The sequence below is a fragment of the Scylla paramamosain genome, unplaced genomic scaffold (assembly GCF_035594125.1).
Source record: "Scylla paramamosain isolate STU-SP2022 unplaced genomic scaffold, ASM3559412v1 Contig36, whole genome shotgun sequence".
In the NCBI taxonomy this organism is placed as follows: Eukaryota; Metazoa; Arthropoda; class Malacostraca; order Decapoda; family Portunidae; genus Scylla; species Scylla paramamosain.
The window spans coordinates 614,156-640,378 of NW_026973701.1; the positions used below are offsets into that span (position 1 = coordinate 614,156).

Genomic DNA, 26,223 nt, shown 5'->3' on the forward strand with positions numbered 1-26,223 from the left:
CGTCCTGGTCCGTCTTCGCCTGGCTACCTTTAATTCATAATTGCCCTTTGCTTTCCTCGTTAACTTCCTGACTGTTCTAACTAATCCATTATATTGTGACCTTAAAACTTCATCACCTGACCTTAATTTCTTATATATATATATACTTCTCTTCCGCCCTATATAATGTTTTACCCAGCAGTCATCCATTTAGGGTAATTTTTCTGTGATCTTACTGCTCAATACGAGATATTTGCTAACTGACCTGTATGAACTTTACGAAATGTTTATACAATTCATCTACATTTAATTCACCTAATCCCCTCATCTCGGCCCCTACCATCCTCTACACTCCCTCCTCTACTCGCCTTGACCTCGCCTCTCTCATTTCAGCATGACCTGACATTCCAACACACTCACACTCCCCCTTCCTCTTTCCTCCGCCTCTTCCGGACACATCTTCCCTCCTCTTGTCCTACACCCTCACGCCTCACCTCACCTCTCTCATCTTGCCTTATCTCTCTGAACTCCGTCCGTGACCTGACCTCACCCTGCATCCTTTGCCAGTCCACTCCTTGGAGGTACCTTTTTAATTCTTCAAAATCTGCTCTCCTAAAGTCAGGTATTTTACTAGTGTTTTTGCTTCTAAAAGTTTCTTCCCATTCTAAATTGTACCTAATTTCCCTGTGGTCACTGTTACCTAGCTGTCCTCCAACCTCTACCTGCGTGACTGCTTCCTCCCTGTTAGTAAGAATTAAATCTTGAATATTATTCCCCCTTGTGTGTTCTACGACTACCTTTTTTAAAAAATTATACTGAATTACCTTAACTTAGTAGTATTATTAATTATTATTAATATTATTATTATTATTATCATTATTATTGTTATTATTATTATTACTATTATCGTTATTATTGTTGTCATTTCGTTAGTAATTGATATGTAATTATATCATTGTGTTTTGGTCTTTAGGTTTTCCTCTATTCTCTCTCTCTCTTTTCTCTCTCTCTCTCTCTCTCTCTCTCTCTCTCTCTCTCTCTCTCTCTCTCTCTCTCTCTCTCTCTCTCTCTCTCTGTTTTTTCGTAATTAATGATATTTTTTCAGCTAACATATTTTAACGAACACCCAGAATATAAGAAGATTACCGAACTCAGTAATAATAATGAAAACTTCAGAAAACTTCCACGAAATTTTACAAACGGGGCCAAAAAAATCATTATATCGAAATGTAAAACACAGCCAGACTAGATTATATTACATATTCTGAATACAAAAAAATTTTACTTTACAGATAAGTAAAGAAAACGCACATTCCTCACCCTATAAAAGAAATAATGTTTTAAATCCGCCAGCTGATCCACATCAAATTTGAAAATACGAGCTGTTAGACAAGGTTTTATTGGATATCATTACTGGTGATATATTTCTTATATTTTTCAAGTCTTAAATTAAATACTAAATCAATCCTAGGCGTGCTAATAAGAAAAATGAAAAATAATACAATACCGAAAGTGTTATGTTTATCAACAACGGCTACTGCAGATTTTGTTGCAAATTGTAACTTGTTATAGTTTTATAATACTAAATCAAATATCAAAACAATGCCAACTCTATTAATAAAAAAAAAGAAAACGATGTCTATTTTGGGCCGAAATGTTTTTTTTTTTTTTTTTAGCCTCTCCTCCGTACCTCTCCACCTCTTTCCTCCCTCTCGCACTCTTCCTCTTCCCCCTCCATCTCCTCCTCCTCTCTTACTCCTGTACACCCGAGTCTAAATATCACCTGGAAACATCTGTAAAACCCTGCAGATTATGCTTAATGTTGATGGGGAGAGACGGGAAATTCTTACCTTGTCAGCGGCGAGGTGGGGCAGGGCTTCGCGTGGCACGGCAGGGCGAAACACTGAGCCAAGGATATCATGGTGTGGTATTATGATAGTGTAGTGTGGTGGTGATAACAATGCACTCCCACTCACTTCACTGCCCTGTGTGTGTGTGTGTGTGTGTCTGTGGCGCCGATGAGAGACGAGTAATGTAAATTGTATAACTGGTGTTTAGGCCTTTGACTGCCACTTGGTACAATTTTCCCGAATTATCAATCAAACTGAGACATCTTTACTTGATCTCCAGCAACATCTAAACTTTAAACTGGGTAGAAATGGGATGATGAGTGGATGAGTGTGGGTAAGTGTCAAGTGGGTTAGTGGTACCAGACGGATGGGTAGATGGGTGGGTGAGCCTGTAGGTAGTGCGTGGTGGGTAATAAAAAGATTATAATGATAAACGGCTTATTGGTATGGCAGTTGTTACACTGAAAACATGCAGTGGGTTTGGGGAGGCTTAAACCTAAACGTAAGAGAGAGGAACTAACTGTTAGTGACTCACAGCGTGGTGGGCATCGCGCTGAGGCGGTATCGCTCTTTGTGCGGCGCCTTCAGGTGCGTCTTCTGGTTGTGGTTTCGTGTGGAACGGACCGAGCGAGGCGCGTCGGGCGGCAGCATCTGGCGTAGGCGTAGGTGGAGCAGCAGGCCCTTCCCAAACTTCTCCGGGTCTGTCGGTGTCTGGCCGACAAGCTGGGCAGACTCAGGGTGGTCAGGGCGTCCTGGATATGGTTGAGTGGGTGGCTGGATGGTGAGGTAATGGAAGTGGATGTGTGTGTGTGTGAGCGTCAGTCGGTGGATAGATGGAGTTACGCCTGTGGGTATGTGGATGTGAGTTGGTGGATATGGGTGAATGACTGAGTGGATGGGTGGATGTGATTGAGTAAGTAGTGGATGGGTTAGTGGGTAGGAGACGGGTGGGCCTGTAGGTGGTGTGCAGTGGGTGATAAACAAAATAGTAAAGCACAGTTTAATGATATGGTAGTTGTTACTCTGAAAATATACAGTGGGATTGGGGGAGGCTTAAACCTAAGCGTAAGGTTAATCTTAAGAGAGGAGCTAACTGTTAGTCCCTCGCACCACACTGGGAATCCTGCTGAGGTTGTATCGCTCTGTGTGTGCCGCGCTTTCAGGTGCGTCATCTGCTTGTGGTGTCCTTGTTATAGTTTTATAATACTAAATCAAATATCAAAACAATGCCAACTCTATTAATAAAAAAGAAAAGGATGTCGATTTTGGGCCGAAATGTTTTTTTCTTTCGTCTCTCCTCCGTACCTCTCCACCTCTTCCCTCCCTCTCACACTGTTCCTCTCTGCCCTCCACCTCCTCCTCCTCCTCCATTACTCCTGTACACCCTAGTCCAAATATCACCTGGAAACATCTGTAAAACCATGGAAATTATGGTTAATGTTGACGGTGATAGACGGGAAATTCTTACCTTAGCAGTGGCGGGGCGGGGCAGGGCTTGGCGGGGCTCGGCAGGGCGACACGGGGAGCCAAGGATATAATGGTGTGGTATTATGGTGGGGTGGTGTGGTGGTGATAACAATGCACTCCCACTCACTTCACTGCCCTGTGTGTGTGTGTGTGTGTGTGTGGCGCCGATCAGAGACGAGTCACAAAGCTGTATAATTGGTGTTTAGGCCTTTGATTGCCACTTGGTACACCTTTCCCTAATTACTGACCACTTTGACATCTTTACTTGATCTTCAGCCACATCCAGTCTTTTAACTGGGTAGAAGTGGGATGAGGGGTGGGTGAGTGTGGGTGGGTGCCGGGTCAGTTAGTGGGTAGGGGACTGGTGGATGGCTGGGCGGGTGTGCCTGTAGGTGGTGTGCGGTGGGTAATAAAAATGTTACAGTAACAAACGGTTCATTGATATTGCAGTTGTTACACTGAAAATATACAGTGGGATTTGGGAGGCTTAAACCTAAACGTAAGGTTAATGTAGAGAGAGGAACTCACTGTTAGTGGCTCGCACCACTGTGGAAATCGCGCTGAGGCGGTATCGCTCCGTGCGCAGCGCCTTCAGGGGTGTCATCTGCTTGTGATGTCCTATGGCACGGATCTGGCGAAGCGCGTCCTGCGGCAGCGTGTGGCGTAGGCGTGGGTGACGCAGCAGGCCCTTCCCAACCTTCTACAGGCTCTTTTGGTATCTGGCCGACAGACTGGGCAGACTCGGGGTGGTCAGGGCGTCCTGGATGAGTGGACATGGTTAAGTGGGTGGCTGGATAGGTGAGGTAATAGAAGTGGATGGGTGGGTGAGTGTCAGTCGGTGGATAGGTGGTTGGAGTTAGGGCTGTGGGTAGGTGGATGTGAGTTGGTGAATATTGCTGAATGACTGAGTGGATGGGTGGATGTGTTTGAGTAAGTAGTGGATGGATGGATTAGTGGGTAGGAGACGGGTGGATGGATGGGCGGGCGGGCCTGTAGGTGGTGTGCGGTGGGTAACAAACAAGTGGAGAGCCAAGGGTATCGTGGTGTGGTATTATGGTGGTGGTGTGTGGTGGTGACAACAGTGCACTGCCACTCACTTCATTGCCCTGTGTGTGTGTGTGTGTGTGTGTGTGTGTGTGTGTGTGCCGATCAGAGACTAGTCACAAAATTCTATAACGTGTGTGTGTGTGTGTGTGTGTGTGTGCGTGCCGATCAGAGACAAGTCACAAAATTCTATAACTGGTGTGTGTGTGTGTGTGTGTGTGCCGATCAGAGACAAGTCACAAAATTCTATAACTGGTGTGTGTGTGTGTGTGTGTGTGTGTGTGTGTGTGTGTGTGCCGATCAGAGACAAGTCACAAAATTCTATAACTGGTGTGTGTGTGTGTGTGTGTGTGTGTGTGTGTGTGTGTGTGTGTGTGTGTACATTACTTACTCGTGACTCATTAAGCTTCAGTATAGATGCTGTAATCTAAAACGCTTTGCTCTCATCACGATTATTTTCTAAGGCCATAAAGATGATTAGCTGGGTTCTCAAGAGTGTTTCTCCGGTAAAAATGTAGAAATCTTGCTAATCTATCATTAGAATCGTAAAAAAGAACCCTTAAAGACCAGTAGTTTCAACTGAAGCCTTTGAAAGCAGTCGGAGTGCAGCGCAAAGGCATTTCAGGATTAGAGAAACATTAGTGTCCTTATAATTCACGTTGGACTGTAGTACGTTCACTAATATATACACAAGGAAAGTAATGTTTGCGCAGCTGTTTCCCCGTAGACAGACAGTTGATAGGAGGTCAGGTGAGGTGAGGTTGAGGTCGCTTGACAGTAGTAGTAGTAGTAGTAGTAGTGATGGTAACGTATAATTCAGTAGTAATATTAATACACAGTAGTGATAATACGCATGTACAAGCAGTGAGTTTGGAAGTGCCGCCGCCATTACCATTGCCATGTAAGGAGATACAAGCTCAAGGATCAATTTATAAGACTGAAAATACTCGTTGTTTACCTCCACTCAGGTTTCTCAGCGGGAGAGGCAGCGGTTTCTTTCATAATCATATCAAGCACCTCATAACTTCCGTTTTTGTGACGCCTTAACCCAATAAATTCTGTAACAGCTCAAAATTTGATACTAGCTCATCTCAGCGGGAGAAGTAGCACTCATCCCCGTAACCTTAGCCTGTGACATGTGACCTCAATGTTGCGACGCCTTGACTCACTAAAAATAAAAGTAAAAATTAATTGAACCAAACTCTCTCTCTCTCTCTCTCTCTCTCTCTCTCTCTCGTGACTAAGATTAATGTAGCAGCAATCCACCAGCCTCCAGTCAGCTTCCAGAAAGGCTTGGGTGTAGAGACAGGCAGGCAGGCGGGTAGGCAGGGTGAGTGGAGTGGACAATGATGTGGAATGATAAGACTGTGGAGAGAAATGAGACGAGGCGGGGCGGGGCGGGGCGGCAGTTGGACCGCCAGATTCTCTCCAGGTATCGGGCGTTCTGTTAGTGTGTGTGTGTGTGTGTGTGTGTGTGGGGCGTTGTGTTGACTGATGGCTTCTGTTAGCCACCAATCATTACTGCTGCTACTACTATTACAACAATAATAAAGCTGATACTGTTATTATTGCTATTGTTATTACTTTTTTATTACTTATTATGATTACTTCTATTCCCCCTACTGTTACAATCATAACCACGACCACAACAACATAACTGCTACAAGTATTATTACTACTACTATTACAACAAAGATACTACTACTACTATTACTACTACTACTACTACTACTACCACAACAACTGCCACCACCACCACAACCACAATTACTACCCACCACCACCGCCGCCGCCGCCACCACCACTAACTGAATGGCCGTCACGATGTAAGAAAGACGTAGCATAACAAGACGACTCCTCTGCTTGTTCTCTCCACTGATACTAAGACGAACACACACATGAATTGAAAACCACACAGGCGTTCCCACTACCTTCAATATATACGTGGCAGGTGTTTTATTTTTTCTTAGATAGATAGATAGATAGTAATGAAGGGAAAAAGAAGGTGTTGACTTAAAACATGTTGTAGAAGGAGACATTTGTTCTTCTCGATAAGCTTCAGTTGAGATCTAGGAGAAAAGAGGAGAAAGAAAAATAGAGAAAGAAAAAAAATATTGCAATGATTCGAAGCTTGAAGCGAAGCATTTGAAGATGTATTCAATCTAACTCTCTCTCTCTCTCTCTCTCTCTCTCTCTCTCTCTCTGAACAATTTAATCTAAGCGGGTTTCGAACTGATAACTTTAAAGCAATGAGATAAGCACTTTACCACGGAGCATTTAATTGTTCTGACTTTCGCAGACGTGTGAATATTTTGTTTATTTATTTATTCATTTATTTTTGTCATCGTTGTTGAAGTGTTCCCAGTCGCCTTTGAAAAGTTCCCTGCACCCTCCAGCAGCCGCCACTCCTGCACGTTGCGTAGTCACACCATTGCCGCACAGAGACGCCCACCACCTCCTTCTGATTTATTTCCACCTAAATATTTTCACGCGCCTCTGCACCTCAGACTGGTGTGTGTGTGTGTGTGTGTGTGTGTGTGTGTGTGACTAGTACTATAAAAGGACTAGTGACAGCGGTGTTTGGAAGCAGCAACGTGGAGGCGGTGGCGGAGATAATTATAATTGTTGGCGCGGGACAGGAGGCCAGTGTGGAGGGCGTGTACAGAGGCAGACGGCACTAGTGGTTAAGCTGTGCGCGTTCAGATTGTTGGCGAGTCGATGAGGATAGTATGGAGGCCTTCAGTGTCGTTAGAGAGAAGGTGCTTCGCCTCGTGTCTCGTGTTCATGGAGTGGGTCGGTGGTGGCGAGGGTGGCGGGTGGTGGGCATGCGCGATCACGGCTGTGAGCTGAGAGCCTCTCAGAGTATAGGCGACTGGAGTCCCTAAGCCAGTGAGGGAGAGAAGGTTCATGTTATAGGATTTATTAATATTGATGTTGTTTTGTTTGGTTCTGTCAGGATTTGCCTGCTACTTATTTTCCTTGTGGTGCAGTGAAGTGAATGGCGTGTGGCGGTGTGGTGAAGCGTGGCGTGTCCCTCGTTCTGGTGCTGAGCGCGGTACTTGGTTTTGACTTACTGCCTAAACACGGGCTTACTGATGGCTGTGACACGCACCAAGGGCGATAATGGCGATGCGAGGAAGGAAAACCTGTGCTAAGTTCTGAGGTGCGGTGTTGTGAGTGAATAAAATTCGTTCCGTAAGCTGCGGCCGCCTGTCACTGATGTTCTGCTGTTACGTTGTTGTTGCCGTGATCCAGTTACACAGTGAAAGAGATCGTCGTGATCCCAGTGCAGTACTGTAATGCCGTGCTGCCGGGAGTGTTGCCGTGCTGCCTTGCTGCCAGGAAGTGCTGTCGTGTGCTGGGAAGTGTTGCCGCGCTGCCGGTAAGTGTTGCCGTGTGCCGGGAAGGCTCATTAGGCCGCTAATGACACGCCGGTATTGAGAGGGAGGGGTGGGAGATGGTGCAGGAGATCGGGAGGGAGGGGGAAGGAGGGAGGCAGGAAGGGAGAGTGATGAGAGGAGTGAGGGCGGGGGAGTGACGCGGGAGGGTCACTCATTACGCTCTCCACACGGCCATTAAGAGTTTTATTTGCAACAGTTAGGATAAAGAAAATAACCTTGTACTGGTTATAACAAATCATGAAGGCCGAGGTGGGGCTGTGCGGCTGCAGGTGGGCGGCGGAGTGAGTCGGGGCGGGATTGTGGGTGGAGGTGTGTGGCGGGGTGAAGCGGGGGTGTGTGGGTGCAGGCGGGCAGCGAGAGAGAGAGAGAGAGAGAGAGAGAGAGAGAAAGGCTATAACTGAGGTGCAGAAATGCTTTTAAATGAAAAACAAGTTCTGGCCCCTTTACTAATAAGAATGTGCCCGTCTCTCTCTCTCTCTCTCTCTCTCTCTCTCTCTCTCTCTCTCTCTCTCTCTCTCTCTCTCTCTCTCTCTCTCTCTCTCTCCCCGTGACGGTAAGAGAGGATTGGCTGTTAGTACAATAGGATCTGGTTGAAATGTTCCAGTTATGCTCTCTAACTACACTTAACTAATTTTTCCAATATGGCAACACGTGATTGTCCAGAACACTCCCTCCACCTCCCCCTCTTGCCTCCTCGAGTGACGGCACGCGGGGGCGCGGGCGGTGGGATGTGATGAGAGGGGATGAGAGGGGCAGTGGCAGTGATGGGCAGCCTGGTGATGTACGGAAAAGTGTTTAGAAAGAATGGGATGAGTGAGTGAGTGAGGGTGGTGAATACGCTTCTAACTCAAGGACAAAACAAACACACCACCAGACAAACAAGAAATACAACCAAGCCTCGGGTCTCCTTTATCAGCGAACAATTGCTGTATTCCACGAGGCAACACAATAAGGAAGCATTTCACAAGCACTCAGGAGTAACGAGTCACATGCAGCCTCTTGCTTGATAACCTGCCTATTTACTTTTTCGTACTATTCTTCCTTCACTTTTATATTCCCTCTCACGCCGCCTCCTGCTGCCTGATCAGCCTCGTGTGAATGTCGCTCACACGCTTTCCTGTCCTCGCCGCCTATACTCTGCTCTCCTCCACTATAATATTGTTTTCCTCTTCCTCTTTCACAGCTTCCTCTCTGGCCATGTTCTTTTACCTTCCTTTTTTTACTTCATCCCAGTCATCTCAAATTCTTTCTTTTCCTGTCTTCTTTCTTCCTTCGCAGCTCAGTTTTACGCTACACACATTTCTTTCCTCCCTGCTCGCTACAAACCTACTGACACTTTTACTCTTGTCACAGCACGGCGGTCTTTCCTTCTTGCTTTCCTGCGTGACTCCTTTTACGTTCTCTTTTATTCCTACTTTTCCCACTCCCGTCTCTCCTTCCCTCCTTTCCTTCCCTCGCCGCGGCCGCCACCAACGTCCTCAGTCAACCCGCTTCTCTCACTTGTGCGTGTCACCTTCGCTCATCACCGCCATTCCCTCACTCACTGTCGGGCTCATAAGACGCATCCAGTTTTGCCAGACATTGAAATAAAAAAAAGTAAATAAATAAATAATTAAATATTAATAAATAAATAAATAAAAATAAATAAATAAATGAGCGGACTTAAGCTCTGAATATGAAGTGCAGTATTTCACCTGACATTTGAAGACTCTCACATGCATTTAGATCATTATTAGATCCCAATATTTTGCATCTAAAAACTTTAATATTTGCTAGTAGCCTACTTAATAATCCTCTTGTGAGGTGTAAACATGTACCTGGCATATGGCGTCGGCAGCGACTGTGAGAGACTACGGGGTTAATAAAGTTTGTTCATAAGAATGTCAAAAGATAGGTGTAATTTTAATTGTATGAAAGTGCGTCTTACCTCAAGGAGTAACGGCATCACAGTATTAAGAACGCAGTGAAGCTTGCCCGTGTCACCGGGTTAGGCGCGTAACCGACCACGTGTTTGTTTTGGTACATGCAATGCGTGTGCATGGTCACTTGGGCAAATCCTTCCTGACTGGCGTCATTCTGTGTAAATTACCGGTAAGTATGACCTAATATATATTGTTACCTTGAAAGAAAGACTTGTTTTGTGGTGTAGTATAAATCATCACTTTGTTTACAGTGCGAAGATTTCTGGGGTTTGATTTCAGAGCCTCTGTTGCCATAGTCTTACCACCAACCACTGCCTCAGTGCTGAACCTTGGCCTCATAGGACGCAGGCTCATTTCATGACACTTTTTTTTTTAGGGGAGGGGAGAAAAGGTGCGTCTTATGAGCCATCAAATACGGTATAAAATGTTGCAAATAACACCTTATATTTTGTCATGTAGTATTTTAAAATAAGTAGGCGCTACATCTGGCAAGACACTTATGACAGACTTCTGATAAATGTATTATGAAAAGTGTTCAAAGTTGTGATACACATCCGTCTTAACTGTGACACATTGCATATCTCAATGAAGAATATGGGCCCACTCCCTTCTACCTCCGCCAGCAGTACGACAAGATCTGGTGTGGCGTTACATTGTGGAATATGCAATTTTTTTTAATGTTACCAAAAAATTATGATGAGTTTTGAGCAAAACGAGTTGCAAAGAACCTTCCAGAACGCACATCCCTTGCAACTCCAACATTTGCTGTACTCATCTCCATGTCCAGTTCTTATACTTGAACATACAAATCTTCATGTGGATAAACTACTTGTTAATCACAACACTAGTAATGCCTCAGGAACCAAGGCAATGGAAAAGAGCTAATGTAGTGCCAATACACAAAGGGAGAAATAAAATGGAAACATTAAATTATGGATCAGTGTCACTAACAAGTATTGTAAGCAAGCTTTGTGAAATAGTAATTAAAGACAGATGGGTGCAGTATTGAGAAGATGAAAAGATTATTACAGAAAAGCAATTTGGATTCAGGAAAGGAAGATCCAGTGTCACAAATCTACTGAGCTTCTACATGAGAGTAATAGATGGAGTGCAAGAGAGGGACGGATGGGTTGATGTGGTATACCTGAATCTCAAAAAAGCATCCGATAAAGCTCCCCACAAAAGTCGTATGTGGAAGCCAGAGAATGGAGGGGGGCTAAAGGGAGCAACATTGAAATGGATGGAGGACTATTTACAAGGGAGGGAAGTGAGAGATCGGTTGATCCGGTACACCAGGATCTCTAAAAAGCATCTGATAAAGTTCCCCTTAAAAGTCTCATGTGGAAGCTAGAGAATGGAGAAGGACTAAAGGGAGCAACATTGAGATGGATGGAGGATTATTTACAAGGGAGGGAAGTGAGAACAGTAATTAGAGATGCTAATTCAAGTTAGCAGAAAGTGACAAGTGGGGTACCGCAAGGGTCTTTGTTGGCACCTATTATGTTTCAGATATATGTAGATGATATGACAGGGCATCTATATAGTTATATAAATCTTTTTGCTGATGATGCAAAAATAATGAAAATAAAGAATGAAACTGACAGCAAGGAATTACAAAAGGATATTGGCAAGATACATGCATGGAGCCAAAGATGGAAACTAGAATTTAATGCCAGAAAATGCCACATGATGGAAATAGAAAAAGTAAAAAGAGACCATGGAATTACAAAATGGGAGGAGAAATAATAACAAAAAGTAATGAGGAAAAAGATTTTTGAGTAATGATTCAGGACACACTATCACCTGAAAGGCACATAATCAGAATATTTAGCTCTATATACAGCTTGTTGATAGACATTAGGGTGGGTGGTGTTTAACTATTTAGATAAAGAAATTATGAAGCAAGTTATAATAAGCATGATACATCCTAAATTGAACATGCAGCAGTAGTTTGAGCTCCACATAGAAAAAAAGACATACGGAGACTGGAAAGAATACAGAGGATAGCGACAAAGATGGTACCAGAATTAAAAGACTTAAGCTATGAAGAAAGACTTGAAGAGATGGGATTACCAACACTACAAGGGAGAAGAGAAAGAGGAGACCTGATAACAATGTACAAATTAGTAATAGTAAACAATACAGAAAGAACAGACAGAAATGACTTGGCACCACAGATGGAGCAGGGAGAGAGACAGACAAGGAGGCATGGGAAGAAAATAAAGGAGTGTATGTTCAAGCAACGTCAAGAAATACAGCTTCCCATATAGAACTATTGAAATCTGGAATGATTTGAAGGAAAAAGTAGTTGTGGTTAACAGTGTTTAAAGACAAACCAGATAAATATGGTTATGGAGACAGGACAAAATGAGCTTTGGCTCGTGCCCTGTACAATACGGCTAGGTTAATACACACACACTGATGTACACTGTGGACTACATGCAAGAATTAAATGTAAGATACAAAGTACACTTCCTGTTGTAAACAGGGTACAATAGTGCCACTCTATAAAAACAAGGGAGACATCCAGGATGTTAGTAATTACAGGGGCATCACCTTACTTAGCTGCATGGGGAAGCTCTTCACCTCCATACTTAATGAAAGACTTATGATTATTCAAACACCTTATCTATCATTAATGAAACACGAGCGGGCTTTAGACATCGATATTCCACTCTGGATCATATATTTTTGTTGAAATGTGTAATTGATTATTTAACTGGAAAAAGAGAAAGCTATTTTGTTTATTTGTTGATCACAAGAAATCCTTTGATATGGTATGGCGTGAAGGTTTATGGTGTAAGCTTGTGAAGGAAAAGGTGCAAGGGAAAATTCTAAATGTAATAAAAAATATGTATGATAATATCAAATTATGTGTCATGCTTAACCAGGAGATTTCAGACACCTTTGTTTGCAATGTAGGGTTAAGACAGGGGGAAAATTTATCACCAGTGCTTTTAGCTTTTTATTTGAATGATATTGAAAGTAAATTAATTGAATATAATTGCAGTTATGTAAATTTTGGTGATGATTTCTTAAACATGTACCTTAAACTATTTGTTATTATGTATGCAGATGATACAGTTATTTTGTGTGACAGTGAGGATGGAATGAAGCAGGCACTGGTTGCTCTGAATTTATATTGTAATGAATGGAAATTGAAGCTAAATTGTAACAAAACAAAAGTAGGGAAGAGAAAATTTATCTATGAATTGGAATTTGGTGGTAAAAACAATGAAGTAGTGACAGAGTATAAGTATATTGGAGTGTTATTAAATTATAATTGGAGGTTTCACAAAGGTGAGCTGGAGCTAAAAGAGACAGCCACAGGAGCAATGTACTCATTAATAAATAAGTAAGTGTAGGAAGTTTGACTTGCCAGTGGATATACAACTCGAATTATTTACCGCCACGGTGTTACCTATATTGACTTATGCATCTGAAATTTGGGGTTACCATATTGCTAGGGAGTTAGAGTATATGTACATGAAATTTCTAAAACAGGTTTTGGGTGTTCATAAGAATACTTGTAATGACATGGTGTATGGTGAACTGGGTGTATTTCCACTTGATATTTATATAAAGAAAAAATGATAGGTTATTGGTCTAGGCTAATTTCAGGTAAAAATACTAAATTGTGTTATGTAATGTACCAATGTCTATTGCAGCTGGATAGGTTAGGGCTTTATACTTCTCCATGGTTAGCTTGTATAAAGAATATTTGTAATGACTGTGGAATGTTTGGTATGTGGTTGTTGCAAGATGTTCCTAATTCAAGATGGTTGAAGAAAGCTGTGGAACAGAGATTGAAAGATCAGTGGCTTGTAACTTGGCATCATAATTTTGAAACAAAATCATTAAGTAGTAATTATAGGGTGTTTAAGACAGATTTTGGCAGAGAACAATATTTAGAAAAGTTAACAAAGGGTGACAGATTATTAGTGACTAAATTTAAAACTTGTAATAATGGACTTCCTGTAAATGTTGGTAGGTATCAAGGTATCAGTAGAGAAGATAGGGTATATAACAAGTGTAATGCTGAGGTAGTAGGAGAATTTCATGTTCTTTTAGAATGTATGGATGTGGAAATTGTTAGGTTACATAATATGTATAAAGCAAATTATTACATAAATAGATCAACACAATTCAAATATGTTTTGTTCATGCAAAGTACAAGTTCAGGTGTGATGAAGAAATTATCTTTGTTTTTGAGGATGGTGCTACACATGTTTAGGTAAATAGTGTGCAAAACAGCCCAATAGTTTTTCTAATTTCTTAAGGAGCAATCTGCACTTGTAACATGGTGTACAGTATGTTATTAGCATCATTGCAATCGTAGTATAAGTATTGATGTATCCTTTAAGTGCTGTAATGTTAGGTATTGGGATTTAGGTATTGGGGTTTTCAATAACTTTTTTAATGAGAATAGTTATTATTATTATTATTATTATTATTATTACTTCATAAGTTAACATAACATACTCAGATAAATTCATTTGGAAGATCTTGTTCTTTCATATGAAGTTTTTTTTTACTTCCTAAAGATTTTACATACCCATTTTTCTATATTCCCATCACATGTCTTTCAGTAATTTAAGGTTTTGACAAAGGAACATTTGTTAAGGAGAGTTATAAGGTCAAATATAAAGATGATCATGTCTTCACTTGAGTTTTATTGCATTTCATTCCCTCAAAGGGTTTTAAATTTTGTCAATCATCAATGTCAATCCTTTACAGGGATGTCTGGTGTTGCATTGTTAGAATCTGGAAGTGTGGATCCTCACTCCTTGATCAAGCAGCAGCAGTGGCAGCAGTCATTGCTGCCCAGAGGAGGAAGCATCAGGATGCATCTAAGAGTGCTCATTGGCTGCCGGAGGCGATATGTCACTGATTCAACGTAACACGCAAGGCAGCCAATCACAGGAAGGCTTTGTGTTATCACCAAGAATGCCATGAGACATTGTTTACAAACTGTTATGTGCCCACAGCCACCAATCATAGTATTCCAGTCATGGCCAGCAAACCTCCTAAGAAAATAAGACCTTGGTTCACTGACACCGAGACCTTAGCCTTGGTGGAGGAGGTGTAAAATCAGGCTGCAGTGATTCTGGAAAGGCTGGACAATAGAATCACCACAGAAAAGAACAAGACTTGGGAGGAGGTGGCTGCACGTGTGAACGCAGTCAGCCGAGTGGGTAGCTCTGAGGAAGTTTAAGGACCTACGGAGCCACGTGAAGAGCAAGGCTGTTGCAGAACATCATCATGCTACAGGCACTAGTGAGTTCATCAGCTTTGCCTATCACACTCTTGTTAGCATAGTTGCGAACCTAGCATGGTGTGGTTGACACATCAGGGGCCTAGAGAGCTATAGGGATGGAATTGCTGTGATATAACCAAACAGGTGTGAGTGCTCCTGCCAGTGAGTGAAGTTACGGCTTATGGTTCCAGGCCACACAGTAGGGAATTCTTTCACTCTTTCACCAGTCTCAACATGGCTTTTCTTACTTTTCTCATCAGATAGAGATTGTCATTGAGTAATTTAAACCCATATTTACCCACTGCAAATTATTTATAATGCTGATGGCAATTTTTAAACATCTATTTTTGGGAGGCAAGTTAGTTTAGGTTTGTTTGGTTAGGTTATGTTATTTCGTTCTGTTAGATTACATAGGTTAGTTTGGTTAACTTGGTTGGATTAGGTGGTGGTGTGTGACAGCTGGCTGGTGGCCACAGTGAGTGGCTGCTTATTTGTGAGGGCCAATCTACCTTTTTCTTGTACATATCGGTCTGTTTTGTATTAACTGCTTTTGTTTACTGCAAATAATTAGTTTCTGAGGGGATGGTGGGTCAGGGAGTAAAAAGTAATGGCTCATGATTTCCATAAAAACAAGAACCATATTGATTCAAAACAGGCAAAAAAATACGAGAAATAAATAGTTTCATCCACATTAGAAAACTGGTGAGAGTAAAAATTTGCCCACTAGCAGCATATTTGCTTATTATTTTATCTTGACCAAACTGTAAACTGCATATGGAATTTAGTTAACTAATGTTTTGGACACTGCTTTAAGTAATATGACCAAATTCCCTAAATGACTTTGTTGCATAATGGGAGATAAAAATTGTTTCTTTCTGCTCACCCTTTGGGACCCAAACTTCTAGAAAAAAAAATTATTTTAAACATGTTCTACACTGTTGAGGTTAAATATATGTTCTACATTGTTGAGGAAGAGTTAGGTTAGGGTAGGTTGTTAGGTTGGTTAGCTAGGTTGGACTGATGGTAGCAATGCTTAAAACAACTCCAAAGTTTGCTATTGTGTACATGTTGTAATTTAATGTTGGTGCTGTGTAAAATTTATCCAGATAGTTGATAACCATAACCAAGAACCTGCTAAGCACTGGATTATAGATAGCAGTGTGTACAGTAAGTACCTGTGGCAGTCAGGTCTGAGATGGTGACCACTGCAGTGATTAAAATCTTCAAGATGAGCACTTACGCATTCAAGTATTACAACAGGTGGACTTAGCTCCATGCAGGTGAAGGACCTCCAGAGGACACCACCTACACTGTTGTCCTACGGATGCTGTCACTAACAGCATTTGCAGAACTGCCAGTCCCTGACAGGGAGGGAGACACATTATGTAAGTAAAGAACAAAAAAAAAAAAAATTACATTTTGGAAATTATTACCATTTTTAACTTAAAGTACAGTAGTGTAAAAATCACAACAACCAAATATGGTAAAGCATCAGCTTTCATGGGGCCAGCAGGGTAACAGAACAACCACTCAGATTCCTGAGTTTAGATATGTAACAGACATAAACATGAAGAAATTGACTGCTTATATATATATATATATATATATATATATATATATATATATATATATATATATATATATATATATATATATATATATATATATATATATAATATTATTTTTATTTATTTATTTATTTTTTCTTCATTAACTTCTGTAACATTTGTGGTCCTAGATCTAATTTTCAATCAGTAGAATACCACCTCTCCTCTACTAAACCTCATCATCTTTTCCTCACTGAGGCAACTGACAGTAACCCAATTTCTGTTCCCTCCTACTTTCCGTCTCCATATTCAGTCCAAAGCTGAATGTTGTGTCTATGTGCGCAACGACTTATCCTGCTCTCATGCCCATGCTCTTGAATCTTCTGAGTTTTCCACCATCTGGCTACAGAGTCACTCTCTAAATTCATCTGTACTGTATACCTCTCACCTAATTCCTCTGACTATAAGAAATTTTTTGACTACTTAGCTTCCAAAGTGGAGCACATTCTGTCTCTCTTCCCTTTTGCAGAGATCTCCATTCTTGGAGACTTCAATGTTCACCACCAGCTTTGACTTTCCTCTCCCTTCACTGACCATCCTGGTGAACTAGCCTTCAACTTTGCTATCCTCCACAACCTAGAGCAATTGGTACAACACCCTACTTGTGTTCCTTACCATCTTGGAGATATGCCTAACATTCTTGACCTTTTCCTAACCTCTAATCCTTCTGCTTATGCTGTCACCCTCTCTTCTCCGTTGGAGTCCTCCAATCACAATCTCATATCTGTATCTTGTTCTATTGCTCCAGTCTCTCCTCAGGATACCCATAAGTGTAGGTGCCTCTGGCATTTTGTCTCGGCTAGTTGGGGGGACCTAAGGAGGTATTTTGTTGATTTTCCTTGGAATGACCACTGCTTCCTTGTCAGAGACCTGTGTCTGTGTGTTGATTGCATGACAGAGGTGATAGTGTCTGGTATGGAGGCGTACGTTCCTCACTGTTTTTCTTGACCTAAACCTTCCAAACCTTGGTTTAACACAGCTTGTTCTTGTGCAATACATGATAGAGAGGTGGCCCACAAAAATTACTCGAGCCTTCCATCACCAAAATTTTGTGTGCTTTATATTTCTGCTAAAAACCATGCCAAGTGTATTCTCTGACTAGCCAAAAACTTCTTCATTTATAGAAAGTGTCAGTCTTTCAAGATCTAACTCCCCTCGTGACTTCTCACATCTAGTCAAAGATATCTCCAATAACTTTTCTTCTTTTTTACCTCCTTTATTTCAGTCAGATGGCACTACTATCACATCCATCTCTAAAGCTGAACTCTTCACCTTTGTTAAAAGCACTACTGTAGGCCTTGTTCCTTCCTCTCTTCCACCCTCTGACTACTTCATGCCTTCACTGGCATAACCCTCAGAAGGCTTATGGACCTTATACGAGTCCCTCCTATTGTTCTCTGAAACTGCACCTCTGTGCTTGCTCTTGTTTAGTCAAACTCTTTCAACTCTGTCAACATCTACCTTCCTTCTTGTTGGAAGTTTGCCTACATTCCTAAAAAGTTCCTAAAAAGGGTGACCATTTTAATCCCTCAAACTACCGTCCTATTGCTTTAATTTCCTGCCTATCTAAAGTTTTTGAATCTATCCTCAACAGGAAGATTCTTAAACATTTATCACTTCACAACCTTCTATCTGATCACCAGTATGGGTTCTGTCAAGGCTGCTATACTGGTGATACTTTGGCTTTCCTTACTGAGTCTTGGTCATCTCTTTTAGAGATTTTGGTGAAACTTTTGTTGTTGCCTTGGACATATCGAAAGCTTTTGATAGAGTCTGGCACAAAGCTTTGATTTCCAAACTACCCTCCTATGGCTTCTATTCTTCTCTCTGTAACTTCATCTCAAGTTTCCTTTCTGACCGTTCTATTGCTGCTGTGGTAGACGGTCACTGTTCTTCTAAATCTATTAGTAATGGTGTTCCTCATGGTTCTGTCCTGTCACCCACTCTCTTCCTATTATTCATCTATAATCTTCTAAACCAAACTTCTTGTCCTATCCACTCCTAAGCTGATGATACCACCCTGCACTTTTCCATGTCTCTAGACATCCAACCCTTCAGTTCACACAGGGAAGCCACAGAGCGCCTGACTTCTAATATCTCCAAAATTTCTGATTGGGGCAGAACAAACTTGGTATTGTTCAGTACCTCAAAAACTTAATTCCTCCATCTATCAATTTAAAACAACCTTCCAGACAACTATCCCCTCTTCTTCAGTGACACTCAACTGTCCCTCTCTTCTACACTGAACATCCTGTCTTTTAGTTACAATCTAAACTGAAAACTTCACATCTCATCTCTAGCTAAAACAGCTATGAAGTTGGGTGTTCTGAGACATCACTAGTTTTCTCACCCTTCCAGCTGCTAACTCTGTACTGGGGCCTTATCCATCCATGTATGGAGTATGCTTCACATGACTAGGGTGGTTCCACTCATACTGCTCTTCTAGACAGGGTGGAATCAAAAGCTTTTCATCTCATCAACTCCTCTCCTCTAACTGACTGTCTTCAGCCTCTTTTCTCGTTGCCACAGTGTTACATCTCTAGCTGTCTTCTACCACTGTTTTCATGCTAACTGCTTTTCTGATCTTGCCAACTGCATGCCTTCCCCTCCTCCCACGGCCTCACTGCACAAAACTTTCTTCTTTCTCTCTCTCCTATTCTGTCCATCTCTCTAATGCAGGAGTTAATCAGTATTCTCAATCATTCATCACTTTCTTTGGTAAAATCTGGAACTCCCTGCCTGCTTCTGTATTTCCACCTTCCTGTGACTTGAATTCCTTCAAGAGGGAGGTTTTAACATGCTTGTGCTTCAATTTTTTGACTACTACTTCGGACCTTGTTCAGGGATTGGCATCTCAGTTTGTTTGTTTTTGTTTTTTTTTTGGCATCTCAGTTTGTTTGTTTTTGTTTTTTTTATCATTATTTTTTTTCCGTGGTGTCCCTCCTACATAAAAAAAAAAAAAGCCCTCCCTGTATTTCTTTTTTTTCCCTCTTTCCAGGAGAGTCTGGCCCTCTGTGAGGACCATAGCCATCCACCCACCAGCAGTGGTGTTACAGTCATCCAGCCCTCATCTGCTGGTGTTGCTGGGGCCTCTGGATTCATTGGTGCTGTGGGTGCATTATGTGAAGTTTTAGCAGTGGGCATTAGTTTCTGAACTCATGCATCTTACAGATGACATCACCCATTGGTGAATAACTGTTGCCACTCATTCATGTTAACATGTATTCAGTTTTGTTCTCCTGTACATACCTATGAACATTGTATGTACATTTAGCATATGAGCCATACTTTTCAATGGTTTGTATTACAGTTGATTAATATGATAATTAAATGCCTTATTTGTGCAGTACATTATTAGTGGACAATTTGTTTAACCCTCATTTGTATGCTGTTACTTCAGCTGCCCAGCAAAACTGCAGCAGAAGGCTACTTTGGCTTATTTTTTGAGGAATACATCTCTCAGGTATTTAAAATACTGATTCCAAAAGTGTATCTTGACACCACCTTGGGTATAGTGGAAAGGTCCAAGGAGCAAATGAGGAAAAAGGACACAGCAGGATAGCAAGACATGTAACTTGACACACTGTCAATCATCACCGTCTGCTATGTGTAGTGCTACTTCATTTCAAATACTAAAAGATGAAGCAAAACCTGCCATTTAGTACTGCTAATTAACAGCTTCTATAAATATTTCCTGTGTTTTTCTGTATTGGAGGAAGAGACACTGAATAGTGGGTAAAATAGTAATTCAGTCTTTGAGACGTGTGAAATGTGGTAAACATGATCCCGTAGGAGTGCCTCAATGTAATTCAGTCTTTGAGATGTGTGAAATGTGGCAAACATGATCCCGTAGGAGTGCCTCAATGTAATTCAGTCTTTGAGATGTGTGAAATGTGGCAAACATGATCCCGTAGGAGTGCCTCAATGTAAACACAGTTTTCAAGTGGTTTGGTGGCAAGGCTGGCTCTGTCAACAATCCCCAAGGCCATCACTGCTGCACACCTGTATCTTCCTAGCAGAAAGATATCTAAGTGTTATGTTCACCTTCATTTCAGAGGTAAGTGGGTTGCTCCTTTCTGTGTCACTCTATAAGGCTTCTCTTACTAGATCGGTGACATTTCTGTGTCACTCTATAAGGCTTCTCTTACTAGATCGGTGACAGAGAGAATACCTGCATGATCTACATGGTATCTTTTGATGAGTTCTGTGTCATAAATTCATACAATATATCCTATCTGGGTAAATAATTCCTAAGCTGGGGTGGTTGTGGGTGGCCATCTTGGTAGCAGGAGCATCTGTCATAAGCTGCTAAGACAGGGTGGACTCAGTCTTACCATCCCATGTGGATTTAAGACAAGAATGCTCCATTCTGTCCTAGCTATGACATATTTCATAACTAAGACTTGCTAGGACTGCTTCATAACTCCTAGAATAGAATACAAGAAGAGGTGTAAGGCAAGGACTGTACACATGACTTTTTTTTTTTTAAGGCTCACTGGCCAAGGGAAACAAGAGGAAAAAAGATCCCACTGAGGGGTCAGTCCTGAAAGAGATGTCAAGAGAATCATTGAAATTTGAAGGATAGGTGTCTTAAAACCTCCTGCTTGAAAGAGTTGAAGTCACAGAAAGGAGGAAATACAGAAGCAAGCAGGAAGTTCTAGAGTTTACCAGAAAAGCGAATGAATGATTGAGAATACTGGTTAACTCTTGCATTAGAGAGATGGACAGAATAGGGATGAAAGAAAGAAGAAAGTCTTGTGCTGCAAGGTTGCAGGAGGAGGGGCAAGAGGAGGGGAGGCATGCAGTTCGCAAGATTAGAAGAGCAGTTAGCATGAAAACAGCAGTAAAAGATAGCAAGAGATGCAACATTGTGGTGATGAAAAAGAGGCTGAAGACAGTCAGTAAGAGAAAAATTGATAACACAAAAAACTTTTGATTCCACCGTCTAAAATAGTGGTATGAGTGGAACCCCCCCCCCCCAGTAATGTGAAGCATACTACATACATTGACGGATAAAGGCCCAGTACAGAGTTAGCAGCTGGGGGGTGAGAGAAACTGGCAGAGATGTCTCAGAATGGCTAGATTCATAGAAGCTGTCCTAGCTAGAGATGAGATGTGAAGTTTCCAGTTTAGATTATAAGTAAAGGACAGACTGAGGATGTTCAGTGTAGAAGGGGGGGACAGTTGAGTGTCACTGAAGAAGAGGAGATAGTTGTCTGGAAGGCTGTGTTGAGTTGACAGTTGGAGGAATTAAGTTTTTGAGGCATTGAACAATACCAAGTTTGCTCTGCCCCAATCAGAAAAATTTTTGAAAAATCAGAAGTCAGATAGTCTCTAGCTTCCCAGTGTGAAGTGTTTACTTCCTGAAGGGTTGGATGTCTATGAAAAGATGTCCAAAAGTGCAGGGTGGTATCATCAGCTCAGGAGTGGAGAGGACAAGAAGTTTGATTTAGATCATTGATGGATAATAGGAAAAGAGTGGGTGACAGGACAGAACCCTGAGGAACACCTCTGTTAATAGATTTAGAACAACAGTGACCCTCTACCAAAGGAGCAATAGAAAAGTCAGAAAAGAAACTTGGGATGAAGTTACAGAGGATAGAAGCTGTAGGAAGGTAGTTTGGAAATCAAAGCTTTGTGCCAGACTTGATCAAAAGCTTTTGATATGTCTAAGGCAACAGCAAAAGTTTCACCAAAATTCTTTAAAGAGGATGACCAAGATTCAGTAAGGAAAGGGAGAAGATCACCAGCAGAGCAGCCTTGATGGAACCCATACTGGTGATCAGATAGAAGGTTGTGAAGTGATAGACGTTTAAGAATCTTCCTGTTGAGGATAGATTAAAAAACTTTAGATAGGCAGGAAATTAAAGCAATAGAATGGTAGTTTGCAGGATTAGAATGGTCACTCTTTTTAGGGAACAGGCTGAATGTAGGTAAACTTCCAGCAAGAAGAAAAGGTAGATGTTGACAGACAGAGCTGAAAGACTTTGACTAGGTAAGGTGCAAACATGGAGGTACAGTTTTGAAGAACAAAAGTAAGGACCCCATCAGGTCCATAAGCCTACCGAGGGTTTAGGCCAGTGAGGGCATGGAAAATATCACTGCGAAGGATTTTAATAAGTAGCATGAAGTAATCAGAAGGTTGAAGAGAGGGAGGAACAAGGCCTGAATCATCCAAGGTAGAGTTTTTAGCAAAGATTTGAGCAAATGGTCAGCTTTAGAAATAGATGAGATGGTAGTGATGCCATCAGGTTGAAATGAAGGAGGGAAAGATGAAGAAGCAAAGTTATTAGAGAAGTTTTTTGGCTAGATGCAAGAAGTCATGAAGGGAGTTAGATCTTTAAAGATTTTGATTTTTGAAGAACAGAGTTGGTATGGTTCAGGGCAGAAATATAAAGTGCATGAGATTCTGGTGATGGAAGGCTCAAGTACCTTTTGTGAGCCACCTCTCTATCATGTATAGCACAAGAACAAGCTGTGTTAAACCAAGGTTTGGAAGGTTTAGGTCAAGAAAAAGAGTGAGGAATGTTCGCCTCCATGCCAGACACTATCACCTCTGTTATGTGCTCAGCACACAGGGATGGTAATAGCTCCTCAGCTCCCTCTGATTAGCAGAGGCAAAATGCCAGAGCCACTTTCACTTAGGGGGATCCTAAGGAGGGAGTGGAGTGACAGGACAAGATACAGATATGAGATTGTGATCAGAGGAGCCCAATAGAGAAAATAAGGTGACAGCATAAGGATTAGAGGTCAAGAATGTTGGGCGTATCTCCAAGATGGTCAGGAATACAAGAAGGGTGTTGCACCGACTGCTCTTGGTCATGGAGGATATCAAAGTTAATTAAAGGCCAGTTTGCCAGGATGGTCAGTGAAGGGAGAGGAAAGCCAAAGCTGGTGGTGAACACTGAAGACTCCGAGAATGCAGGTCTCTGCAAAAGGGAAGAGAGTCAGAAAGTGCTCTACTTTGGAAGTTAACCAACCAACAACACAATGGGACAAAACTCCAGCCTCAGCAGCATCTTGCACCACCACAACACAACACTCACTGAGAATCACTTATTACTTGTATGAGGCAAGTGTGGACACAACAACAGCAACTTGTGTAAGCAAGCTTGACAAGAACACCATAGTGCACCTCCCTGCATGAAGCTGAGGGGTGTATGCACGGCTGGAAGCCTCAACCTTCATCACCCAGCAGCTGCCACCTCTCTGTGAACCACCAACAGCCTGATGCAGAACTCAGGACACCAGTTCACACACTCAGCCACAGATCAAAGCATTAAGCCAACTGTGGCTCTGTATTCTCAAACACTTTGGTGTTGTATCTTAATAACACTTAACTGGATGAAGTAGAAGTTATTGGATTTTCATGATTCTAATGATACTTTAAAAAAGGATTTTCCACTAGTGAGAAAAATATCCAGGGGGAACCTGACTAATCATTTCTGTAAACCTTGGAGATTGTTGCAGTGAAAGCCCACAGTGTTTAAGAGTAGTGTTACCAAGCAGGGAAGCCTCAAGTCCAAGCAACAATCAGGTCCTGAAGAATACAGCCTCAGTGTTGTGGTCAGCAGTGGCAGAGGAGTGAGGGTGGTGATGGGAGGATTCTACCACTACTGGAAGTGTCAAAGAGCTGTCTTGCTGGCATCCTGAACCATCTTCTCCAGCTCCAGGTCAGCCATCAGCTGCTCCAGAGGCTCCACTCCTGCTGTAGGGGGGAAGCAATAATGTAGGTTACCTGGCAGGGGACTATCATGTGACACTGCTTCACTAAGTCTGTAATAATAGTTTTGCCAGCTGAGGAAACAAGAACATGGTAACACGGCCACTGACCGACGCTGTCACTGGTCAGTTCATTGCCTGTCTTGTTTTGAAAAGTGTAGCTAAACTTACATATTTCTACTGAAGCCCTTACTTGACTATAATGTTTCTGAATATACAACTTACAATAATCATGTATTCTACATTATCTAATAGTTTTTGGTAGAAATAAAGCAACTTTTGCTGGGGATTCTAACCTGAACAGCACTGAATGCTTAAATCTAATGCACCTCCTGCCAAGTCAATGGAGTGTAAAATATTTATGTATTTTAATCCTTTTTTTGCATATGGTGGTGGGAGAGCTCCACTGCTCCTGTGGGGGAATGCATGCCATCACACTGCAGCAGCATTTCAGCCAGCCTGTCCTGGCCACACAATGACTACACAGGTCAGTAAACAGGCCAGACAGTGGTGGCTTCAATAAGTGTTTGGGAATAATACAGTTATCATTTTGTCAAGTTTTAACCTTGCCACAGTCAGTGTGCTTGGGTGGTGCAGAGCAACAGTTTCTTAGTGGCTGCAGCATAAGTGACACGTTCCATAGCGATATTGTATGGGAGTGTCATATTGCACATTTAGTAAACATAGGAGATAAGCTGTAATCACCAAGTGTTTCCACATCCCTGCCACTACTTAGTGAACTACCCACAGCAAACCCATGACCACAGAGAGAGGGGTGACACAGTAGCAGCACTGAGTGGTGACAAGACCCATACTTGCCAGTCTGATATCACACACTGTGCCAAGGGCAGTACATAACAGGCTGAGTGACACACTACGTGGCACTGCCTGTACTGCCAGGTGACAGCTGGTCTGGGTGACGGTGCAACACAGGGACCAGCGCCAGTCCACTTCCCACTGCATTATGAGTATTATTGTTATTTTTCATGTTTTAGAATTCATATATGATCTTTATGCAAATGGAGAGAAGAAGAGAGAAAAAACTACTTAACACAGGCAAAATCACAAGGGTAGGAGTTGCAATCAAAACAATACAGGAATACAAATGGCAAGTGCCAAAATAATGTTTGGTGCTTCATGACAGAATTGTAAAAGTTTGCTCAGTGGCAGCCTGGTGACTGTTGAGAGCAGTGTCATGCATCCAGCAACTCACTCAAAGTTGAGGCCATCCACCAGAACCACTGACCAACACTCATCTCTCAATTAAAGATAAAGCATTTTGAAAAGCATCATCTCATTTCTTTCCAATAATTTAAACAGATGTGCACTGGTATGGATTACATTATCTTTGCAATGGATGGCAGAAAAGAATTAACTGAAGGGCACACTGGAGTACTGTGACTTTACACAAGACAGACTGCAGTGGAGGGAACAGCAAGGATTACAGGTGTTAGGAGATGTGTGCAGAAGTGGCTGACAAAGTGTTGGGGAGGGGACACTAACACAAGAAGAGTCCAGAGTGAGGGCACAAGGCATCAGGATGCATACTAAATGTTATGAAACATTGAGAGGATGCCCATCCTCAAATAACAGCAGGAGGACTGTGAGAACAAAACACCCACACACACGTGTCTACCAGAGTGGCCCACCGCTGCCTACACAACATCCCTCCCTCACTTTCACAGATGCCATTCTCCCAAAAAATCCCTCACTACCTGTACACATCAAAAGCTTTGGTACACCTGCCAGGAAATAACTACAATGGGTATGACAAGCTGGCAACAAGTGTCTTGGACCACTGTGTCTGTGTCCTGTAGTCATGGCAAACATGTGTGCCATGGACAAGGAATGATTCCTTTAGTTAATTATGGTGTAGGAAATTCAGTGTTTTCAACTAGAAATTAAAAAAAAAAAATCAAAACAATCATTTAGAGTTTTTGCATGACTTGTTCCTTGGGCCATTTGAAATGTGCA

General features: G+C 42.0%; 2 long non-coding RNA genes across 2 annotated transcripts; one reads left to right on the forward strand and one right to left on the reverse strand.

Annotated features, from left to right (window-relative positions):
- Window positions 1-9,334: 9,334 nt before the first annotated feature.
- On the forward strand, window positions 9,335-19,884 carry LOC135097900 (uncharacterized). The gene is made up of 4 exons (XR_010266336.1): window positions 9,335-9,832; window positions 14,401-14,940; window positions 16,181-16,305; window positions 19,526-19,884. It is a non-coding gene; the product is annotated as an uncharacterized LOC135097900 (long non-coding RNA).
- LOC135097901 (uncharacterized) lies at window positions 15,636-24,729 on the reverse strand. The gene is made up of 2 exons (XR_010266337.1): window positions 24,030-24,729; window positions 15,636-16,281 (listed from the first exon to the last, which is right to left on the reverse strand). It is a non-coding gene; the product is annotated as an uncharacterized LOC135097901 (long non-coding RNA).
- Window positions 24,730-26,223: the final 1,494 nt, after the last annotated feature.